The following is a 25,392-nucleotide window of genomic DNA, read 5'->3' as shown; positions in this document are numbered from 1 at the left end:
GATGAATCACTGAACTCTACCTCTGAAACTAATAATACATACTATATGTTAATTAATTGAATTTAAATTAAGAAAAAAAACAAACAAAAAACCACAGTGAGATATCAATATATACCTATCCAAACTGCTAAAATTAAAAGGTAATAACACCAAATGCTTGTGAGGATGCAGAGAATTTAGAACCTTCATGTACTGTTGGTAAGAATGTACAATACAGCCACTCTGGAAAACAGGTCTGTAGTGTTTTTAAAAATCTTTGCAACTACCATATGACCCAGCAGTTGTGCCCCTGGGGATTTATCCCAATGAAATCAAAACTTATACTCACACGAAAACTGAAAACCCATACATAAATGTTTATAGCAGCTTTATTCATAATAGACAAAAACTGGAAACAACCCAGATGTCCTTCAACAGGCAAGTGGTTAAACATATTGTGATGCATCCATACCATGGAACACTTAACAATGAAAAGGATGAATTGTTGGTTGTTGATACATGCAACAACAACCTGGATGAATTTGCAAAGAATTATGCTGAGTGTGAAAAGACAATCCCAAAAGGTCAGAGACTGTATGGTCCTATTTAAATAATATTTTGAAATGATACAACTATAGAAATGGAAAACATGTTAATGGTTATAAACGGTTATGAAAATAGGGGGAAAGGTAGTGGGAATGGCCATCACAGGGCAACATGAAGGATTCCTGTGGTGTTTGAAATGTTCCTGGTTGTGGTATTTACTGCAGTTTTGCAAGATGATACCATTGGGGGAGCTGGGTAAATGGTATATGGTATCTCTTTTCTTTTCTTTTTCTTCCTTCCTTCCTTCCTTCCATCCTTCCTTCCTTCCTTCCTTCCTTCCTTCCTTCCTTCCTTCCTTCCTTCTTTCCTTCCTTCCTTCCTTCCTTCCTTCCTTCCTTCCTTCCTTCCTCTTTTTTTCTTTCCTCTTGAGAGAGAGAGAGAGAGCATGCACAAGCCAGGGAGGGACAGAAGGAGAGGAAGAGAGAGAATCTTAAGCAGGCTCCAAGCTCAATGTGAATCCTGACACTGGGCTTGATCTCACAACCCTGAGATCATGACCTGAGCCAAAATCAAGCCAAAATCAAAATTGTGGTAATACAATTTGAGCCACCCAAGCACCCCTGGATTATCTCTTATAACTGCATATAAATCTACAATTCTCAGGATAAAAAGTTTAGTTTAAAAAAGTCATTGAGGGCTTTATGTTTACCATTCTAAAAAAAAAAAATACTCATGTCCAGAATATATAAAAAGCTGCTATAAATCAATAAGGAAGAAACCCCAGAAATAATAGAAATTTTTAAAAAGAAAAAATTGAACGGGCATTTAATTTTAAAAGATGTCCTAGGGACGCCTAGGTGGCTCAGTCGGTTAAGCGTCTGCTTCTGGCTCAGGTCATGATCCCAGGGTCCTGGGACTGAGTCCTGCATTGGGCTCCCTGCTCAGCGGGGAGCCTGCTTCTCCCTATGCCTGCTGCTCCCCCAGCTTGCACTCTCTCTCTTTCTCTCTGATAAATAAATAAAATAAATCTTAAAAAAATAAAATAAATAAAAGATGTCCTACTGGCCAACAGACATATGAGAATGTGGTCAAATCATTTGTCATCTGGGGAACATAAATTAAAACCACAATGAGAATACTCAAAATTCAAATAGGCTAATAATATCATATTTTGATTATGATACAGAGCAAATGAACTCTCTTACACTGTTGTATTGGTACAACCATTTTAGAACATTGTTTGTAGCATCTTAAAAAGTGAATATATGCATACTCAAGGAGTTAGAAATTTCATTCCTGGATATATACCCAACAGAGATTCATACATATGTATTCCTAAAGGCATTTAAAACAATGTTCATAACAGCAGTGTTTGAAATAGTCCCTATTCAGTACTAATCAGTACTATTCAGTATTTGAATAGTCTGGGAATGATGCAAATGTCCCTCAGTAATAGATTGGATACATCAATTATGATATATTTATATATTGAATATCTTACAGTAATGGTTTTTAAAGTGGTCCATAAATCCTGGAGGTCCCTGAAACCCTTTCAGGGACTCTGTGAAGTAAAAGCTACTTTCAAAACACTGGGACATCTTTGCCTTTTTTTTCAGTGTTGACTTTTGCATTGATCACCCAAAAGCAAAGGTGAGTAAAACTAGTGTCATAATCTAAACCAAGGGGTTGGCAACAACTGTAGAATAATCATTGTGTGTATTCCTCACCACTAGAACTCATGGCAGGAAAAAATCCTCACATAAGAATGTCATTGATAAAACAGTAGAAATTATTAATTTTATTAAATCTAACTTTTTAATACAGTCTAATAGTCTGTGTGATAAAATGGAAGTATGCATAAAGCACTTCTTCTGAATACCAAAAAACATGATGGTTGTTTCAAGAAAAAGCACTATGCAATTGTTAGAGTTATAAGCTAAACTAGCTGCTTTTGTCACAGAACCTCATTTTTATTTGAAAGAATAATTGAAAGACAACATTGCAGTTATTAAGACTTGAATGTTTGGCAGATATTTTCTTGAAAATAAACAAAGTAAACCTGTCATCTCGAATAAAGCAATCTGACATTATTTGCTCCCAAAGATAAAATTTAGCTTTCAAATTTTAAATATTAGAATGTTGGAAAACATGTATCTGCCTCTTTGAGCTTAACGGTTTCCCAGTAGCTAAAAGTTTTTCTTGTAAGATTGATGGTGATATGATTTTTATCATGTTGCACAAGAAAGCATGTCAACATTAGGGAGATCTGCGTAACTCAGGGAGCCAATATTCCCAAAGCCTGCTAGGATGCATGTTACAAAATCATGTATGAGTTAAAGTACCCATTCAAAGTTCAAAATAGATCAATACATTTTAATGTAATAGAGGCCAAAAATTTCACTGATAAATGTTTCAACTAACCCTTAAGAAACTACTACTTGTTGAGTTTTGGTATAGTATCAAAGAATGTCTATAATTTTCTGAAAAGGCTATTAAAATGCTCCTTTCTTTTCTAACTATGTATCTTCAGGGGGCTAGATTTTCTTCATCTATTTCAACCAAAAAAAAAAAAAATAATACAACTGATTGAGTAAAGAAGCAGATACAAGAATCCAGCTGTCTTGTTACTAAGCCAAATAGTTATTAAAGAGACTTGCAAAAATATAAAACAATACTATTCTTTTAAAAATTTTTTGTTTTGAAAAATAAAGGTATTCATTAAAAGTGTTATTTATGTTTAAATATAATGGGTTTATTACTGTTGTTTTTAAATGAATTAATAAAGGCACTACTTTTTAAATTTCATTTTAATTTCTAATGTGATAACTATCAATAGATACAGTCGACATAATCAAAAGCTTTTTGGAGTCCTCAATCATTTTATTTATTTATTTATTTGTTTGTTTGTTTGTTTGTTTGCTTATTTATTTGACAGAGAGAGACACAGCGAGAGAGGGAACACAAGCAGGGGGAGTGGGAGAGGGAGAAGCAGGCCTCCCGCTGAGCAGGGAGCCGGATGCGGGACTAGATCCCAGGACCCTTGGATCATGACCCGAGCCGAAGGCAGTCGCCTAACCAACTGAGCCACCCAGGCACCCTGGAGTCCTCAATCATTTTTAAGAGGGTAAACAGGTTTTGAGAATTATTGTGCTAAAACTATGAAAATGAATGAATTACTACTTCATGCAATGACACAGATAAATTGCACAAACATAGTTTGGAGTGAAATAAGCCAAAGAAAAGCATATATACTGTGTTATTTCATTTACAAAAAAGTAACAATGTGAAAAACTAATGTATGATATCAGATGCCAGAATAGTCCCTACTTTGTGGAAAGAGAGGACTAGTGATTAGGATGAGACATGGTTTGGCAGTGTTTCTGGGTTACCATTACTGCTGCATTTTTTTATCTGGGTACTGGTCACATGTTCACTCTGTTAAAATTCTTAAATCTGTGTATTTGTGATTTGAACACTTTTTTCTATGTATATTGTATTTTGATAAGATAAAAAGATGTTTATCAGCAAAGACTCAAAAATATGAAAACAATACAATTTTAAAACCCCAGTTACAGTTTTGGAGTAGTGGGAATAGGATGATTCCTCTGTTTTCTTTTATTTCCTTTTTTTTGCAAAACTTTCTTTAATATTGCTGTTTACACATGTTTATACACATTTATAAGTAAAGCAATCCTTATGAGCATCGCAAGTGACATAAAATGCTGACAAATTTGACTAATTTTACATCTAAGGCAAAAGCCCAGACTTCTTTCTAATATGATGCCCTGGAGACATGCAGCAGAAGAGAACTCTTGGGGAACACTTGGACACAAAGCAGCTCCAGTCAAATAGCACATGTGCCATCTTGCCAAAAAGGGACAGGCCTTGTGTGGATGGCCCCAGAGAATTAAGTGGGACCAGCGAAGGAGTTTCAGGCAGGCAGACTTCAGCAAGGCATATGAAAAGATATCCAGATTTCCATGTTGCTCAGTGTTGCTAAATGAGAGAATGGGAGGTAGAAAGAGTAGAAGTCCAGGGACTTTGGTTCTTGACCCTTACTAGCCACAGTACATGGGCAAACCCACTTAAAGGTTTTGCAATCTGATTTACCATCTATAATATGAGGTTCACAGTACCTCCTTTGACTATTCTGAAGAGATGTTATAAAGAGAGGATGAGACTGTAGGCTGACAGTACTTTGTACACTGAAAAGGGTCACCCAAAGAGACTATTTGTGTGTAGGTCATGGATAAGATCAGTTGCAAACAGTTGACCTAGATGGTCTCTTCAAACTTCACAATTAGATAAAATGCTGTATGAGTTAAGTTATAAATCATCTTTCCTCTTCAAATAAATATCCCATCTACAATAGCTATAGCCCAGGGTTGTTTACATCCTTGCTCAGATACTTCATTTCTAATTTCAAATTTGCTCTCTATTGTTAAGTTCAGAAAATATTCATTGTTCACCTACTATTTTCCAGGTACTGGAGTACAAAGATGAACCTCATATCCGGTTTTATGGAGTCTAATGGAAGAGATGGATGGTTATGAGCTGCCATGACCAATGTTGAGCCAGCGCTCTGCACAGGACATGGTAACACAGGACCTAATAAGCACACAGAAGAGGGGACCTTGTCCTGAATCATGTTCAGAGAAGGCTCTGTGGTTGAGATGTTGCTTTAGCTGTATCTTAAAGGAGGGTTTTAAATAGAAGTCTGATGTGGTCCATTAGCATTTCTGATAACTCACTCTTACAGCAATTTGAAAAATGAATTTAATGAAGGCAAGACTGGAAGTAGGGAGCCCTCTTAGGACACTACCATGACAGTGTGGCATCACATGGTAGAATGAGTGAAGTGGAAAAGTCAAATTCAAGAACTATATGAAACATAAAATTGGTAGGAATTGGTGACTGTATGAGATGGTAAGAATTTCTCCAATATTTCCAGTTTGCCTAATGAATTAAATTAGATAGACTAAACTAATCAAAATTAAGAGCGATCACAAGAACAAGAGAAAGAGCAAGTGTAAATTTACAGATGTGAGGAGTTGCTGAATTTCAAGTGCTGGAGGTACAGCTGCACCTCCCTAGAATAAAGCTCAGGTGAGACGTCCAAGGTTGATATATTTGTGAGTCATGAGCAACCAGATGTTAGGCAAACCCTGAGAGATGATAAGCTCCCTCACGGAGAGTAAGTACAGAGAGGAAACCTATGAGACAAGGTACAAGACCTAGAAAACAGTTAGTGAAGTTCAGGCCAGGAGGAGAAAGGTTAGAGAGGTTTAAGGAAAATCAGAAAGAGATGTCATGGAAGCCAAGGGCTATGTAACCACAGTGAATGCACCAGAGAAGTCCTGTAAGATGAGGCCTGAAAATGTCCATGGGATGTGTCTGCAGAAATTGGTCATTGGTAACTTCTGTGAGTTATTTCAGAGGAATGATGAGACAGCAACGAGTGAGCTAGAAATGTAGAGATAAGACAGTGGACTATAAGGAGTATAAAGCAACTCATTCAAGAAACTTGATTCAGGAAGAAGAGAAACAGAGGTGGAGCAGAGTCACACGATAAAAGGGAGAAGAACATGACTCAAATGTATTACCAGGCTGCAGGGAGCTTGGCAGTAGGTGGGAGAAGGTTGAAAAGCAGAGGAAAAGGTCCCTGATGGTGCAGGTTCTACAGATAAGCAAGAGAGGATAGGACTGGCAGCCCAACAGAGGTCCATCTGAACAGTTGGGAAGGAAGAGGCTCCTCATGCTCAGAGGTGAAAAGAAGGACCTAACACTTTACACGTGACAAAGAAGTTTCCACATGCATTATCACATTTAATGTTTAGTCTTCTGACAAATCTGTATTGTGATTGTTCCCATTTTACAGAAGAGTAAAAGGGTAAGAGATGCCAACAAAACACTCCAAGGAAGCATAGCACTGGAAGATGACTTCCTGGATGCTGCCATCATGTGTGTCTCCCTGACTTGCATTTCCACTCCTGTTGTGTCTCCACAGTGCTAGGCAAACGTTACTTTCTTGTTGGCCTGTGAGACATTTCATGCTCTGGAAAGTTGTCATGCTCAGGATGTGGAGACAGGAGGTGGGCGATTTGGGTCGGTTCAAGGGCAGAGGCCCATCTGCCTGGGCAGCCGTGGATGTGGTACGTTGATCAGGGACAAATTCAGAGCAGAGCTCTGCATCGCTTATTGGAACTAAATAGCCTTTGCTTAGCAACTGCCTGTGTGTTAAAGAGTTTGAGAACCTCTGAAGTAGAACAAAGGGCCTCAGAAGGCCGTTTGGAGATTTGAGAGGGATGTAGATCTGGTTTAGAGCCTATGCCCTGCTCTCCCTGTGCCTCCTTAGGGAAGGGTTTGGCTACAGGATCCAGACCAGATCTTGGAATGGGGCATGGGGCACATCCTATTGGAGGGTCACCTGTAAGTGAGCTGACCTCAGCTTGGTGGGGTCTGCCTTTGCCAGGGCACCCCTGGGGCTGGCCAGCTGCTGGTGATCCTCTTGGCCACAGTGCGTCACAGGAAGTACCCACTGTCCACTGATGACGGTCGTTACACTTGTCTGTTTGAAGCATCATTAGCCCTGTAATCACAGCTGTGTGGCCTCGCAAACACAAGGAAGGCCAACATCTGAAGGCAGCCCCTCAGACCCTGCTCAGGAACTTGGGACCAAGATTACAGTTAGAGGTCCTGGGCTCTCCAGCTGAGCACCACACATGCTGGGTCTGGGACTAAACTCTTCACCTGGGCTGTATCTACTGAGGGCTGATATGCTGCACATCTCTTTTGAATCCTCGCCATTTTCACTGCTAGTAATTTCTTGCAAACTATAAGATACATACACGACTATTCACTGACAAGATTTTCCACCATCCTATTTATAGTAGCACAAAATGACACAACATAAATATCAACACATGGAAGAATGGCTTATCCTCAATGAGAGAGTATTAAGCAGTCACCATAAATCATGCTCTCTCAAAGGACCACCACTAGCTCACATCACACCTTTGTGTCCCCTTTGGGCAGACACTGTTCTAGGCCTGGATGGATGACTTGAATAGTGGAACAAAGGCTGGATTTCAGCTTCCTTTTGCCACTCTGGCCAGATGTCTTCCTGCAGCCCTGGTGTCAAAAAAGATTTAATGATATGGAACCAAGTTTTTGATATATTCACATTTTCAAAAGGAGGTTAGAAAATCATATGCTAACAATAACAACAATTAAATCCATGAATTTGCACAGAAAAGAAAACCTAAAAGAAAATACAGTATGCTAGTCCAATAGTGCTGTTTGCCAAATATTTCCAGTTCTCTCCTCTTGTAGGTACACGCATGGTTACCCTTCCTGCTACCTTTGAGCTATGTGTGCTGGGGAGAAGTGTGCAGAAGCTTGAAGGGCTCACGAGCAATTTGCTAAGTTCTTTTTTAATTGCCACAGCAACACTCAATGTTCTAGATGATGGCTGCTCCATGAGCCAGTGTCTCTGAGTGAGGACAAGGCATAGTAGACTTCTGGCCAACTCACACAGTACTTGCAGCGCAAGTGAGAAACATGCCTTTGCTATTTTAGGACAATTAGATTTGGGGGTGTTTGTTACTGCAACATAACATAATTTATCCTGAGTAATACACACTCCAAAAATGTTAGAATGATTACAGTGGGATGCATTAAAACACATAAAATTCATATGGCTTCATTTCTGTGATCAGTGAAAAAATATCAAGAGGGCTACAGTGAAAGCAAGTATGAGATCAAGTAAATACTCTCAGCAAAAAGCTGGAGCAATTTGAGCACAAGATAAATAACAGGCTTAATGGATTATAGCCCAAATTATAAAATAAATATGGGTGAGTCCCTCTTGATACAAATAAAAGATTGAATAAATAAATAATGGGACAGAAGAATTTCAAATAATATATGTAGATGTTTCCCTCGCCAGAAGGCCACCCTTAAGGGTGGGCTGGACTTAAGGACTTCCTTCCAAAGAATCCAGTATGGGAGGGGAACAATAGGAACTCTGCAGCGGAGCAATCTGGCAGACACCACCATGACCATGTGATGATGTTACATGGGTGTCACGCGCCTCTGACCGGACACAATGTGACGAGAAGCACACTTCTTCTCTGTGATCTTCCTTCCAAAGCTCCACAACCCCAAGCTAATTATGAGAAAATATTAAACAGACCAAAATTGAGGCACATTCTACAAAATATCTGACCAGTACTCCTCAAAACTGTCAAGGTCATGAAAAACAAGGAAAAGTCTGAGAAATTGTCACACATCAGAGGAGCCTAAGGAGACATGGTAACTCAATGTAATGTGGTGCCCCAGACTGGATCCTGGATTTGTGGGAAAACTAGTGAAAGCAAAATAAGGTCTGGAGTTTAGTTACTAGCAAGGCACGAATGTCAGTTTCTTCACTCTGACAAAGGCACCATGGTAATATAAGATGTTAACAACAGGGGAAACTGGGTGAGGAGTATATAACAGTACTGAATATGAACATGAAAAGTATATGAAAGGTATTCCTAAGTAAAAAGTGTATTAGAGGGCGCCTGGGTGGCTCAGTCATTACGCGTCTGCCTGTGGCTCAGGTCGTGATCCCGGGGTCCTGGGATCAAGGCCCGCATCGGGCTCCCTGCTCCGCGGGAAGCCTGCTTCTCCCTCTCCCACTCCCCCGGCTTGTGTTCCCCCTCTCGCTATCTCTCTCTCTGTCAAATAAATAAATTTAAAAAATTTAAAAAAAAAGTGTATTAGAAAATACAATGAAATTCTCACAACCTTTCCACCTAAACCCCATCATGAAACTGAGATGGAAGATATGAGTCACTCACTATTCCCCCAGTTGGACATAGTCCCACATTTCCCTTGGGTGTAAACAACTCATTTTACTAAGTGTAATTCTCATGTTTAAAGACAAATAATTTTTGGTAAAACTTGCTCCTCCTAATTGCATGAGCCAACCACTTCATCAGACACTTAACAAAGAAATAGTAATTAATCCCCAAAGTGGTGAAAAGCTGCCTGGTGGATACATAGAAGGATGGTACCGAATTCACAAAGTCATAAATGGTATTGTTCTTGATAAATAATATAAGGGAATTTTAAGAGTATCATTGACAACTTGATTTTCATTTCATGAACTTATTTTTAAATTTAACCCTATATAACATGATTCCAATGTAATCAGTCTTCTTTACAATTTTTTGAAGTTTCTAAGTATTCACTACTAATTCCACAAAGAAAAAGCAATAACCATGCTGTTTGATTTTAATGTCAAATCTGGATTCCTTTAACATCTGACTGTCTCTGGCCAAAGGAAAAAGAGACAGGTTCAAATCAAACTCAGGTGAACTCCCATTCACCAAGACAGGAATGAAACCAGATGTGAAAGAGACTCCCCCCCCCCCAGCCCCCGGATCTCATGTTCTCATTGGTCATTCTCACTGTCATTCACCGGTCCCCTCTCCTCCATTGGTGGGGGCTGAGAGGATGAGAGATTTGATTAACAGTGCAAGGTCACCGGGTGGCAGTGAGCAACAGAAGAAACTGGGTCTGTGTGCACATTTTGTAGTTAACATGAAACCATCATGAACACTCTGCTCTTTCCTGGAACGCCTCCTCAGGGCTCCCATGGCAGAGCGGAACCCTCTGAAAGCAGAATTTTGAATTACAGTGGCTCGTTTCCCACCAGCCCCTTCCCCCGATTAGAATAATCTCCTCAGGGACACTGTCCATCTCTGTCCCCAAGGGCGAGGAAAAGAGAGGCAACAATCAAAGTTTGAGAGACTGAAATGCAGCTCATAGACCCTTGTCACTCTGCCGGCCAAATTCTCTGCAGCTGGTAATTCCCTGCCAGGAGTGGGACACTCCATGGGGTCAGGATTTAGGCGACCCTCAGGGTCAGTGGCAACACTTATGGATCTGGTCCTCATGCCCCTTGCACTTTAAACCCATCTGAAATTCAGTATTTTCCTGGTTGTGAAACATTCAGTAAAGTTTTTCTGTTATGCCTTCTCTGTATAAGGCTGACACATCTATCGTTAAATGTAAGTCCTTGGTGGAGACCCGGTTTGGGTTCCCTGACAAAAGCAATTAAATGCTTTCCCTGTTTGTGGTAAGCCACGTATAATATCTACATGTGCACCCATCAAATGTTAGCAGACTGATAGGAAGAGGGGGTGTATGCCCAGTGAACAAGGCACGGTCATCGTCAAGGGGTCTTTACAGGATATCTACTCGGACGACTCGGGCCAGGAAATGCTCTTTCCTCCAAGTGCCCAGATAATTGCACTTTTCTCTGCTATGGAGACATAGCCCCTGGATTCTTAATAAATGTCAAGCAATACTGGGGTAATAATCATATTTCCAGCAATAATGACAAACAACTGGTGCTCAGAGTGGCTGAGGAGGGACCAGATCACCACAGCTCAATTCATCTCTCGTTAAATTCACTCACATATTAATTTCTAAGATGAACGGTGGTTTCTAATTTGTCTTTTTTGAACTGTGATGCTTTTATTAAATTCAATCGTCATGAGTACAAGGAGCATGACTACTTAAAAACAAACAAACAAAACACTCCAGTGTAGCAAAGGACAAAAGCTCTGGAATCGTAGGTACCAGGCCTTCTCAAGGAAGCCACCCTCCCCCCTCCTCTTCACCGCCTTCTTGGGTGTCAGGGCCACCACAAAGCTCAGACGGATGGGAAGTGTGAGAAAAGAGATGTCTGCTGGTGAAGCCCCCAGTCTGCACTGCTGGGTTATGGCGGCCCTGGTAAACTCATATGGCTTCTTTCTCTCCAGATGATGCCTAGCATGGAAGCAGCCTGCACACAGCAACTAACATTTCAGAGAGAGAGAAAACAAATGGCAGCTGCAGTTTATAGGGAGGCTTCCTTCTTTAGGCTTTAAGAAGAGAGCCAAGGCCATTGTGGCCAGGACTACCCTGTCACTGCCGCCTCCAGAGCAAAACCCCTGGCCTGAGCCCTCAGGGGGGCCCTGGTTGCAACGGGGACCCACAGCAGGAGTTACCTGAAGGCAGCCCTGACCTCATCCCTGTCCTCCTTGATGCTGCGCACACCTGTTCACCTCAGCTCTCTCGGGGGCCACACCAGGACTGGCCAGTAGGCACCCACGGTGGGGCTGTATGCGGCTCACAGGTAACATAATCAACACCAACCCTTCCTTGTCCCTCAGGCTGGGTCCTCACACCTGCAGCCATTGTGAGGACAAATAGAGCTGTGGCTATGCAGGGCCCCAGCCAGGCTGGAGAGGGCTTGGCAGGCTTTCAGAAGGGGCACGGTGTTTAAAGTCCAGGTTAAGCAGTTGGTCCTATGAAGGGGGGTGGCTCTTCCAGGCAGACAGGCCCACATTTGCCCAACAGTACAGATGGGAGAAGACAGGGTGCGTTATAACAAAATACAGAAGTGGGTCTGACTTGCAGACGGTGCGGGACGGGGGTGAGGGGTGGGCTGAGAAAAGCAGTGAGGTCAGGTTTCCTGTAGTGTGGCTGTGGGTCTGGGTCCCCTCCTGGACATGCTGGTTTTTGATCAGGGACAGGACAGGGTCAGATCGGATCTTTAAAAAACTCACAGTGGAGGTGGCAAGGAGGTGCTGGGCGGGGCCATCTGCTTTGTTCTCCCTCTGTCCCTGTGCTCAGGCACTTCCACCTCTTGGCAGAAGCGTAACTGATGGGTGGGGAATAAATGTACGAACTATGTCGCCTCCTTCCCCACAAGGGCAGCCAGAAAGCTAAAGTACAGCGTGGATGCTTGACTGTAACTCTTTATAGACTGCATGTTTATGATCTTCATTCCCCAGGAATTGGCTTTCTTCTTCTATTATTATTTTTCCTGATCTCATTTCTTTATTTTATTACATGCATCCTCATCTAAAGGTACCATAAATCCTCTGAGGAGTGAATCGGGATATAAATAAATACATGAAATTAAGATAAACTGGATATGATATTTCACTAAAGCCAGACTAGCAGCTGAGCCACAAGGCAGATGGTCACAACTGTCCCTCTGCACCTGGAGGGGCCCCTTCCTCCCTACCAATCTTCCCTCACATCCTTCCTCCTCTCCCTCCTCCTCCTCCTCCTCCTCCTCTAGTTCAAACTCCTCCAAAAAGCCCAAGTGAGGCCCCCTCTCCTCTGGGCACCTCCTGAGCCTTAACCCCTTGTTACAATGTAATTTTTTCATCCTCCTAGAAGGCCAGACTCCCAGGTCAGGGACTGTATCCACTGGCCTTAAGCCAAGGGCCTGGGATATAAGAGGAAATCAATGAATGTGCATAGAACGTTGAAAGAGGGAATGTCTGGAAAAGAAATGTGTGCTTAAAGATGAGAGAGACATGGAAATGTAGATGCAGATGGAGTCATAGACGCCGACATATTTTCTGATCCTCCAGAGAAGCTGGAAGGGCACATGACAACTGGTTCCTACACCGCACCCTCCTCCTGGACCACTCTCCCATTTGAGCTCCATGCTCCATTGATATACGGACTTCTCTCTCTCTCTCTCTGTTCTCCAATATACAAACTCACTCCCACCGTAAAGCCTTGGCACTAGCTGGCTTTGTTTTGGGAGTCCACATCCCCCAGATGCTGGATGGTTCCTCTTTCCTCTCGACTTCACCATAGCTTCCAACCCACAGTGATCAAAAGGCAGTCTCTAGCACATTATCTATTTCCTTCAGATTATGTCACACTATCTAATATTTTCTCATCTATTCCCTTTCACTTACAGTTCTGTTTTCCTGAAACCAAGAGCAGACACCTCACCTGGCACCCCAGCCCATACAGAAGCTCCAAAACATAGAAATCCATGAGTTGGGGACCATCTGTAAGAACTGATCAGACACACGCTCATTCAATTGCACTTTTGTTTTACTCAACAACCTCAGCTACTCCCTTCGTCACCCCTAATTAGTAGATCAACCAGCACCCAAGAACCTCTGAACCTTTCTCCCAGGCCCCCAGGACTGGACGGCCATGCTTCCTTCTGCTGTCCCCACCCTCCCTCTTATTCCAGGCCACAGAGCCAAGTTGACACCAGCCCCCATCGGCAATAGCAAAGAGAAGAAAATTTCAGAACTTCCTGTTCTGAGACTTCGAAACACTTTTTTAATTAACCAAAATGGTTTCTCATAATAGATGGGTCCCAGGGCGAGAAGGCGGCTGTAACTCACATGGCAGGCGCCTGGCGGCCAAGCTGGGAGCAGGCCCTAGCGGGTTGTGAATGGCAGCATCACCTTGGGAGGGCCCTGCGCTCCTCCTCTCCACGACCATCTGCCGGTTTCTCATTTATAGAGTTGGGGACATTTCTGTCTCATGAACTCAAAAGCATTTTTGCATTGATGAGTATATTTAAGTTTTAAAAACTCATATTTAGAGAAGTAAACAAAAATGTGTTTCCCCCATCCTTAGGTCATAATTTTTCAAAATTGAAAGCATTTCTTAGGATGACGATACCTTCCCCTCAAATACCATATTAGTTTTTGGAATGCAGGTGCCTCTCACATGAGGAAATCTAATATACAAAAATCCGAACCTCAAAATAGATTCCTGGGTATAATTTGTCTTTAAAGTAAAGGACTATATTCAGTTTTCAAAAGGATTCAACCTAGGATTCCTTTAAATTGCCACATTCCTAAATTAATTTCAAATCTGTTTCAATTTACAAAATCTTGACCTATAGACATTTTTTTTTTTTCAGAAACCCGTCTACTGTGATTCTTCTTAGATGCCATCTAAGTAGGGAGATCAATAAACAGCACAAGGATTCTTTAAATATGGGGCTCATGGGTTATTCATCTCTGTATTTTTAGTGAGGAATGCTATGTCTATTCAATAAATTCATGTGTTGTTGAATTGCATGGGATGAGATATTTATGTACATTAAAATATTGGGTATTGGGCTGAAGACTTGGACCTCAAGTTACTTTGAAACAATCCTCAATGACACCCATCATAAATGGCATACGAACATAGCCTGATTTTATAATAAAAATACTACAAAAGAGGGGTCCCTGGGTGGCTCAGTTCGTTAAGTGTCTGCCTTCGACTCAGGTCATGATCTTGGGGTCCTAGGATTGAGCCCAGCATTGGGCTCCCTGTTCAGCGGGGAGTCTGCTTCTCCCTCTGCCCCACCCTTCACTTGCTCACTCTCTCAAATAAATAAAATCTTTAAAATATACTAAAGAAGAGAAAGAAAGAAAATCAGAAAATAAATAGCAGAAGGAGAAGGAGGTGAGAAGATCTAGTTAACTTTTTCAGACTAGATGTTTCTGTTTGGATAGACCTCTTTGGAGAAAGATGTCCCTAAAGACTTTTCAAACATAATTTAGATTCAATGCACCTTTCAAAGGGCAGTGGTCAGGACCTGCTGTTGAGCATATTCCATTGATTTGTGGAACTTGCATAACCTCAGTGCCTGCTCTCTTGGAGAAGGTTCAAGCTATCATCTTGCTGCCAAAAGCAACTTTAGCCCCATTTCTTGTGAGGCTGAATGACCAGAAAAGCACTCAGGGGTGGCTTTGGACCACTCTCAGGTGGGAGAGCCCTTGGTGTCATGGTACTTTTGTGGAGCACGGTGACGCTGCCACCCTTTCGTGCCAGTCACAGATGAGGAAATGTGTGATTAGCAAGAGGCAGGACCACAAGCCAGCCATGGGATGAAGCCATGTTGGTATCAATTATTCATTTGTTGTGTGGACTTTCTTAAGAAGACATGATATAGCAGATCACATTTTAAGGTAAGTTTTAGGAATAAACAGTTGAGGGGAAAATTCTGATAGAGAAAATTCTATCTGTTCACTGAGGTAGGTGCTTGCTGTCTACTTGAAGAAGGTCAGCATCATCTGATTTTAGCAGTGGGATCCCTCGGTCAGGCCAAGGTCTCCACTAACATAGCCACTATCCTTTACATGAATGGGAAAAAGGAAGCCCCTTCTGGACTGACAAATGAGAACGAAGGCAGAGACCACCCCACAGCTCACAGCTTGCTAGCTGGAACAGAAGTCAGGGCCCACCCCCAAAACTGCCTATCTCTATGGAGAGCCCTATGTGGGTTTCCTCTGGCATGATGTCACTGCTTGTCATAGTCCAGCCAATCTCAGGTCCACCCACCAGTCCCTGTACCATGCTCCCTGTCTCCCACCTGTCCCAGGAGACCAGCTTCTCTCTGCCTGGACTATAGGGATGTCTGCGCCCACAATGATGAGCAGCTAGTGGTTCAGCAGGTTCTACTCATGGCCAAACCCTGCCATTGACCCTTTTAAGAGAACAAGGGACAGCCTCTCTTATGCCATCGTATTCTCTCTACATTTATTTGAAATCTCGTTCACACAAAACTGAGGGGCCTGGATCTGGCAACACCTAAATCCATCCATGGAAACATCATCCAGAAAGTGATTGGGGATGTTCAATACCATCAGCAGAGACTTTTCCTCCTCACTAAACAAATAACATCAGGTCAATGCTCAAATCGCCCAGTATCTTCATTCTAGAAGACGGGGGAGGTGGGCATCCAACCCACTGAGCTCTGACAATAAACCATGAACTTTAATAAAACATGGGCAGGGGTGCCTGGGTGGCTCAGTTGGTTAAGCGACTGCCTTCGGCTCAGGTCATGATCCTGGAGTCCCAGGATCGAGTCCCGCATCGGGCTCCCTGCTCGGCAGGGAGTCTGCTTCTCCCTCTGACCCTCCTCCCTCTCATGCTCTCTGTCTCTCATTCTCTGTCTCAAATAAATAAATAAAAAATCTTAAAAAAAAAAAAAAAAACATGGGCAGTCCAGGATTTAATTGGGATTGTTTAAAAAATGAGAACTTTGGGGATTTGGGCATGGTGGCTTCTGTCTTGGGACTTTCTTTTCCAGCAAATGTCTGGGGACTCTGTAATGTTTCAGGAAGGGTCCCAATCTGATGAGGTTGCTGTATTTAGCACAAAAGTTATAATATCTCATTATAATAAATTAAGTTATAATATTTCATCAGAAACCAAGGAGCCGCCCTAAAAAGCCCAGAAATGTGAACTTGCAATCAAGGATGGCTGGACCACAAGTTTGCTCTGTGCGGCTTCCTTCTTTCCTGCGTAGGGAAGGGCCTGTGTGGGACCTGCGTTTAGCAAGCCACTGATTACATTCCCTGAATCTAACCTGACGGAAAGAATAAATTAAAGTACTTGACCTAAAACACCTTTAAAGGGCAAAGTCAGTTAGAGATTTAAGTGACAGAAAGTTTTTAGAAAAAAAAAAAATCAGTTGTGATTTTTTAGACACAAACAAACCAATGTATTAAATAAAATGATCAAATAAGAGCAAAAGCACAAAGCACAGTAGCAAACCTATCAACTAAATACTCTGTGTCATGTAAGCACTCTAACCTGGCAATGATTCAAACACTGAACAACAGAATGGCAACTTTAATATATACCATTAATAGCAAAATGTCTGCTTTTATTGAAGAAAAAAACAAAAACTATGTTGCTCTAAGCAGTTTTGAAATGAATATCTAATTCAAAACTTCCCCTGTGCATATAATTGCATGCTAATTTACATTTTAATTACTTCCTAAGAAATCAAAAGCATTTGTTGACAGTAGAACATAATGTCAACTTCACGGTGCACTGTTGGTGGATGCTTAATGAACTTAATTAGATAATTAGTGATGTTAATTATCCTTCTATTATGAAGATAAGGATGTCTCACAAATGATCCACTTGGTAAAGAAACATCATTAAAGGTATCAGTGTTTGCTTTGTTCATTTACTTCTATTTTTCAAACTCCTATAACAAGGACTTTCAATAGACTAGTAACATTTAAGATTTCCTTAAAATGGAAAAAGAAAAGCCACTGTCTCCATCAGCCCGTGATTGTCCTTCCCTCTTGTTCTGGATAGTAATGCTGTGTGGGTGATGTTGCTGCTCTTTCAAATCCTCTGCTGTCGGGACCTATTGTCCACATTCACTTCTCATATGGAGTCTCTTGTTCCAACCAACTCCTTCCTGGTCACCTCTCAATGATGATGCGATGAGTGGGTTCTAACATCAATTGTTTGAAGAATGGTGTGTGTGTGTGTGTGTATGTGTACACGTGTGTGAGTATGTCAAAGGGATGGTGGAAATGAGAGAGAGCACCCTGGTAGGGTGCCCAGACCACTTGAAAAAAACCTCTAGGGCAATTCATGCACACACGTACACACATGCACACAGGTGTTGCCCCAGCCTGGCTGCCTTCCCATGAGCCTACGATGCTGTGTTCCCACCTCCATCACCTGGATACCTTGCTCCCCTGGGAAGGTCCATTCTGGGTGTGGCATTGGAACACCACTTCCTGCAAGACCAGGGCCATGATTCATGCTACGTAACTTCAGCGTCAGTGAAAAAGGAAACTTCAGGGTTTGAGAAATAAGATAGTGGACCTCATCATTTTTCCCTTTCTTGCTCCCTAATGCATCTACAACCAGAGAGTAATGGAAGTCCTTTCTGGAAATAATTCCAGTCCAGACATACCACGAAGAGCTCAAAGGCCAGGCTGGGGAGAGTAACACTATTTTTTGGGTCAGTTATCTCTGGAAAAGCATCAGGAGAAAGTAAGTCACTGGCAGCCTTGCCCATGGCAATTACAAAAACCAAGATTCCATTTAGCAGATGGCCTTAGTCACTGTGCTCACATCCATAGAGGGATTTATACTTTTCAAAGTCTCTTTTTAAATCATACTTTCATTTGTGTCCGAGTGGTTTTATTCCTCTCACACATAGTCCCATTTAATTACTTGCTCACTAGACTTTTCCCACCACTGAACACAATGGGGTTTTCCAACAACACAGCATTGTGATTTCTCATCAAGTGCTTGATTTTAGGTTTTCTGAATCACTCTTCTCTTTCCTATGATTTCCAGTGGCTTTGTCCCTCCAGCTCCTCTCTTGATTTGCTGACAGAGGCTGTCTCCTTGCCCTTCTGCCATGCCAGTGAGAACGTACTATCAGGATCGCACCCCCTCTAGGTCCTCTGGCCTAATTTTAGAAGTCCTCATGTGTCTTAATTCCCCCCCAAATTTAGGCCACCTGCTTCCACACATCTCTCTTAAAGGCACATTCATCTCCTGGGAAAATCCTTTCTCTCTTCCCCAAAACATCATGTTGAATTTACAACAAGTTTAAGTAAAACAGTCCCCATGACAATCTTCTGAATTTCAGATTTTTAAAATTTCTTACAGATTCTTGACTGAAACTCTTACAGTAGACAGACTCTGGGAACTCTGACTTCTGTTTTCACAGTTGCATTTTGACTTCCTCAGCTGCTACCTGCTAGTCCACCACTGACTTCCCTTCATGTCAAAGCCCATTTCTTTCTATTTTCAAAAATCTCTTCTCAGCCCTGGGGCTCTCCTGCCCCATGAACCTTTCCCCCGGGTGAGTGACAGCTGAGGCCTCCTCCATAAGTGCTGTGCATGCCCTGAACTCGGAAGTGCCGAAGCACCAAACTCAAAAGCGTTGTGTCCTCGTCGGTCCCTCCCCTCCTTCCGGAGACAGGGGCACCAAGTTCTCTGAGGCTCATTGTGCCTTCAGCCTCAGCAAGACCAAAATCACACAGCAGCAGGAGACAAATACAAACATGCCAGAAAGAAAGACCAGGAACTGCTTGATCACTCCCCCAGTGACTGCTAAAGCCTTCCCATTCTGCACACTTGCTTCCCTTTCTACAATTTTTATTTGTGTTTCGTGATTTCTTTAAAGAGAAAATAAGTATACAGAAACATTTATGCATGAGATGATACGATGTCTGGGATGTTGCTTCAAAGTTATTCCATGCAGTGGGGAAAAGTGGGTAGTGATAGAGATGAGACAAGATTGGCCATGAGTTGAACATTGTGGACCTGAAGTGATGGATAGATACATGGGGATTCATCTTACTATTTTCTCTACTGCAGCGTGTGTTTGAAATTTTCCACAATGATTTTTAAAAGAGATAATGGGTAAAGTGCTCAGAGTTGGACAGTCAAAAATGTCATTTCCCTTACCAGGGACCCGGGCCAGGTCTGCCCTTCATTCAGCTGTCACCCAGTTGCTGGCCTTAGCCAGCTTCTCTTCCTCCACCAGGGGCAGGGCTGCTCTGTGTCTGGGGCTGGGACAGTGGGCCTGGGCACACATTCAGGGAGGGAGCCAATGGCAAGTCCGTGGTCACCCTGCCCACACAGGTGTCCCGTCTCTGAGATCTCGGTTCCCACACATGGGCATGGAGAGTCTTACAGGAGGCCCTAGTGTACCTGGTAGGCAGAGGGCTCACCCACAGAGCAGCCATTAGAGACCAGGGACCTTGGAGCAAATGCATTTCGCTTTTGAGTCCTTGTCAGGCCAGGCACAGAATTCCTGCAAAGAGCTTGTCTTTGGTACTTTAGCAACTGCAGAGTGTCACCCCTGGCTGTGGTGATTTCTCATCCCTTCTATTAATTCTCGTACAGCCCTGGCTTCCCTATCTGGGCCATTTCCACTTTGAAGACACCAACCAGAAACTTGCTCGGCTATCTCCAAAAACTGTAGAAACATGTGGACACTGGGCCTGGCCCTGCTCCAGAGGGTCTTACTCCTCTATAAGCCCCTCAGCTTTGCTTGGAGGCAGGAGTGTGCATCTCCCTTCTCAGATGGGGTCCACCTGGCCCCTGCATGGAAGAGCTGTCCGCACGTGTACCACTGATCCCAGGAGCAAAATGGGGTAAAATCCAGCTCACGCTTTGCTGAACAAGACATAGGTCAGGCAGTTGTGCCCACCCAGAGAGGTTCCTACCCTCTCACGGGCTAGAAGTGGGCCTAAACTCTCAACCCCCTTCCTCTGGCTTGTTCCTCCCATGCTCTGCAGATCCAACAGAACCATGAGAATCACATACCTCCCACATCTGCCACACCCCAGTGGCCTTTCTCCTCACTGCCTGATTACAGAGAGTCCAGGGCCTCTGTCCATGGCAGCCCTCTTCTTTTGCTCATCCCAGCCTTGGTTCAACAGAATTTTCTTGTGTGTTTTTTGATTTCCACTGCTCCAACCCCTGCCCCTGCAGCCTCCATTATCTCCCATCTAAATGATGCCACAGCCACCAGCCTGGCCCCTCTCTGGGGGGCTCTAACCTCCAATCCTACCCCTACAAACAGAAACGTACCGCTCCCCCACTACTTAAGCCCTCACTTCGGGCACATCTAGCATGAGCCATGGCGTCCTCCCTGCATCCTGCAGTGACCTCCATCATCCCCCTGCTCACAGGACTCACATGCCCTCATCCTCACGGCCCCTTCCCACCCAGCCTTTCGTGTCCTGTCTACCTATTTTCCATTTGCTAATGCTCTTTCTCTAAAAAAGAAAAAGAAAAAAAGGAAGATTGTCTACTACATATTTTGGAATAATTCCTCATTTATAGAAAAGTTACAAAGATAGTCCAGAGGGTTCCATCAACCCCTCACCTGCTTCCCCATAATGTTAACAACATACACTGCCATGGTGTGTCTGTCAGAGCTAAGAAACCAGCATGAGTTGTTGATGTTTTTTTCAACTTACTGTTAAACAAGAAAGTCTAAAACTGAGTCGGCAAGTTGCACACAGTACTGGGAAGAGGAATGGCTGGCTGGGGCACACGCTATGGGTTGCTCTAAGCTGAAGGTGGACATCAGGAAGCAGGTTCCGGGACAGCTGCGCTGGCGTCTGGTGGCCTTAAGGGAGCCCAAGGTCCCAAGCTCTGTCTGACAGGCTGACCCCACAGCCTTCATTCACCCCAGGAGAGGCCATGACTCTGCCAGCTGATCCCAGAGGGGACTGTGATGGGGTCAGGAGAAGAAAAGGAAAAAATAACATCCATCATACCAGCCTTGCCCCAAAGTTCAGCTAACCTGCCAAGAGGAAAACATTTTCTATGTTTCTATGTCTCACTCCAAGGAACAATTTATCAGTGCTACAGAGCTGTCAGCCGCTGACATGATAAGGAATAACACCAAATGAATAATGTTTCCTCCAAAACCAACTCCTTTAATTACAAGCCTCTTCTTTCCAGAAGACAGACAGAAGATGCAGAAACACCAATTTCATGCACTTGTGCCTGAATAATGTCTCCATGCTGCTTTTTCCAGATGGCGACCTTCTCACTGGAGGGACTAATGATGTGGGCATATTTAGGCAAAAACCAATAACGGAGTCTTTAACCTTCAACAACAAAAAGCATGTTGTACAAAATGTTCCTTGGGATACATTAGAAAATATCAATTACATTGCTCACTGAGGTGTAATCAGCTGTAATAATCAAAATTAATTTTTAAAAATAATTAAACAGACCCCAGGGCAAATAGTTGATGCTCTTCTCCTATGACATCACAGTCTACATATGTACCTGAGAAGTTGTGCCTTCTGTTAGCAACAAAGGCATCTCACGAGGATGAGTGATGGATGCAGGATGTGAAGGCTGCTGAGTTTCATCTCAGTAAAAAGAGGGAACGCATTTTATTCCCTCGCTCCGTACAGTGCCGCGCACAGTCTTTAAGAGGCTCCTATGTACCAGGCACGGTGCCCAGCCCAGAGCAAGCTACTGGTATAGGATGCTCCAAAGCAAAGACAGTTCATTTTTAAAATTAAAACAGTCTACTTTGTTTCAAGACGAATTTGTCTTTTAAAAGTCCACAAGATAATATAAGCTGAAGGAAGGATGACTAAATCAGATCGAAGATGGACGAGGTTCAAACAGGAAGGCAGAAGCAGGGAGAGGGGTGTGTGCATGTACGTGTGTGCATGTGTGCATGTGTTTTGCAGAAATTTATGGCTCTGGGTGTGTGCAGTTACAAGAGCTGGGCCATGGTTATCTCTCTGAGCTTCTGAGTGCCCAGATGACTGTGCCAAGAAATCTAAGTGTGACAGAAGTCCTAGTGTTCATGAGTTGCTTTGGAAAGGCACAGGTCTTCCTGATGGTGACAGCTAAGGGAGATGTCCCCCAGGGCTGCCCTCTCCCCACTTCAGTCCGGCCACACTGTCCTTTGCTGCCTTAGAACACCCCAGCACGTGCTGGTCTCAGCACCTTTGTCTGATGGTCCCCTCTTTGCCTGACCACTCTTTCCAGAGAGTCTCTTCCTTATTTCTCTGCTCCCACGCCCCTTTCCAGAGAGGGCTTCTGACCACCTTCAGGTAAACAGCCACCCTCTCCCACTTACCCTGCTCCATTTTTCCTCATTGCAATTAACACCCTCCATATTTACAAATTATTTATCTGTTTATTGTCTATCTTTACCCCCTAAAATGCAGGCTCCATGAAAGCAAAGAATATGTCAGATTTTCTTTCCTCTGCAGCCTCAGTGCTTAGAAGGATATAAAGTAATACTTAATAAATATTTGTTGAATGAATGAATGAATGAATGAATGAATGAATGGAGACCTCAACTGATGTGGAAGACAGTATCTTCAGAGCCTGCCTTCACCAAAGACAGCCAATTTAAAATATGCTTGCCTCCAGATCTCTCCGTGTGAGCCCAGAGCAAACTATTACAGGCCATTTGTAGACCTACAGGGCCTCACACACTGCAATCTATTCCAGCTTCTTTCAGATGAACCATTTCTCAACCAGTCTCCCCAGCACTCAGAGGCAACTGAGCCATGCCAATGACAGTGACCTCGGAGGGGGTGGGGGACTGGCAAGAGGCACATCTGTAGCCTACAAAGGTTCCCATGTCCAGCATGCCCATGTCCAGCATCCCTGCTGTCGCTTCCCTAGCTTCCACAGCCAGGCTGAACTGACCTCTTGGGGACAGAGATGACTTGCTCAAGGAACGGAAGCTCCAGGGTGAAGCCAGAGGAAGAGGGGCTGGACCCCCACTAGTCAGGAGCAAGTGCTTGGGCACAGGTGGGGATGCTCCAGCTTCTGGGGCTTGGCACAGCCATACCACCTGTGAGATGGTCCTCCCTTTGGCAGGGACTGATAAGGTAAGACGGAATTTCAGAAACTGCCTTCCATTTCTAAAGCCCTTGCCGTTTCCAAGGACTTCCACAGGTTCTAGTGTAAACAGAACACAGTCCCAGTTGTAAGATCAGGAATTGAGGCTCTGAGAGGTCACAGAATGCCCAAGGTCATGTTGGGCAGTACGGAGACAGGAGATCCTTTCTTCACACTGCCATTTCCTGGCTGCAAAGCCCTTGACTGTTGTTGTTTTGTTTTGTTTTTAAGATTCAGTTTCCACATCTATATAATGGGGCTGATAATAACTGTGTGATACACCTACGAATCTAAGTGAGTTGTTCACTCACTCGGTCAGCCAGTCAACAAGCTTACTGAGCAGGGTTTTCCATAAGCCAACATGCTGAGGACACAGCCTACCCTCGGTACTGAACACCAGGTGGCCACACAGCCCTGTCAAGTTCATTTTCTGTCTTCCCTTCGATGTTTGGTCTCTTTCCCCAGATGTCCTAAATCCTCTTCTTTCTGAAGCTTAGAAAGAGGAAAATCTTCTTCCCCTGCCCAGGCAGCCCTCACTCCCCTCCTCCCCAGTATCTGATGATAGTGCCCTCCCATCAGTCACTGGCCACAATGGACAACAGAGCCATGGGAACAGCAGAGCCCACATTCAGAGCAGGTGGGATTTGGAGTCAACCTCATTTTCCAAAGTTACATGGGCCGAGAGCTCCAGTTGTGTCATGCGTCTGTCAACCATCTATCCCACCTCCCTGGGGAGCCCCTTCCCACAATTCCCCAGAGTTTCCTATCCCACTGTGTAGATAAGGAGATAAAGACTCAGGGAAGTTAATAGCCCAGGGTCTTCTGACCCTAAGGTCATGTCCATTCAATGACCATAGACTGCCTCTGAAAATAAGTCAGTGACCCCAGCATTAGAATATGACAGATTGTGTTCTCCAAAAAGAGCCTCAGCAGTATTTCTAGTTCTACATGCTCTTGCAGAACCTTACCACTTCCCTACCAGAAGGTAGAGTCTATTTCCCTCCCCTTGAACTTAGGCAGAACTCTGTGCCTGTCTCGACCAAAGAAATGCAGCAGAGGTGAAGTTAGCTCATGGAAGGCAATGTGGCTTCCGCCTGACTCTCTCTCTCTGTATCTCTCTGTCTGTCTCTTTTTCTCTCTCCTTCCCTCTTCTTTGGAAATTAGCCCTTGAAATCCAGCCACCAGGTTGTCAGAAAGCCAGGACACATGGAGAAGCTAGGTACATGTGTTCCAGCTAACAGTCTCAGCTGAGGTCTCAGACTAAAATCAGCAGGAACCACCAGATGTGTGAGTAAATGAGCCTTCCAATGGTTTCAGCCAAGGCTCCAGAGCTCATGGAGTAGAGGCACCTCCCTACCCCTGTTGTATTCCAAATTTCTTATGACAGCATCCATGATCAGAAAAACTCATTGTTGGTGCCACTGAATTTTAGGATGGTTTCCTATGCAGCTTTAAAGAAATGAATTTGAAAAAAAAAAAAAAATCAGCCCCACATAGTTAAGAGGATCCACCACTACATCTCCTGGTAATGGTGCCAATGTTTCTGTCCCTCTTTGCTGAGCCCACACATACATCTCTTGCTGAGCTGCAAGCTAGGGCTCTCTGAGCATACCTGACTCAAAAGGAGAGTGGGAACAAGGACTGGTTTGGGTTTTAATGCCATAAGGAACACCTGCTCTTGGAGTTCAAGGGGAGCCCATATTCACTTCAAGTTAAAGCTAGCCTAAAACCTGGCTCCCCTAGATACAGTCTCAACTGGGAAGTCACATGCCTAACCTTCCATGCTCAGAAGAATATGGAATTGGATCATGTCCAGAAACAACAGAGAGAGAAGACATGACTTGTGGGGTTTGGAACAAATGCCTGATGCTTCTCTAAGGAAAGGGGTCTGAGCTC

At 43.5% G+C, this 25,392-nt stretch overlaps 1 protein-coding gene across 3 annotated transcripts in view; it reads right to left on the bottom strand.

Annotated features, from left to right (window-relative positions):
* WDFY4 (WDFY family member 4) overlaps nt 1–25,392 on the bottom strand; it is a 292,015-nt gene that overhangs the window by 126,324 nt on the left and 140,299 nt on the right. The gene's annotated exons all lie outside the window — the stretch shown is intronic.

Source organism: Mirounga leonina, unplaced genomic scaffold, assembly GCF_011800145.1.
Source record: "Mirounga leonina isolate KUSES-001 unplaced genomic scaffold, KU_Mleo_1.0 Mir_114, whole genome shotgun sequence".
NCBI classification, from domain to species: Eukaryota; Metazoa; Chordata; class Mammalia; order Carnivora; family Phocidae; genus Mirounga; species Mirounga leonina.
Note: the sequence above shows the minus strand (reverse complement) of the source record. Positions and strands in the feature narration are given on the sequence as shown.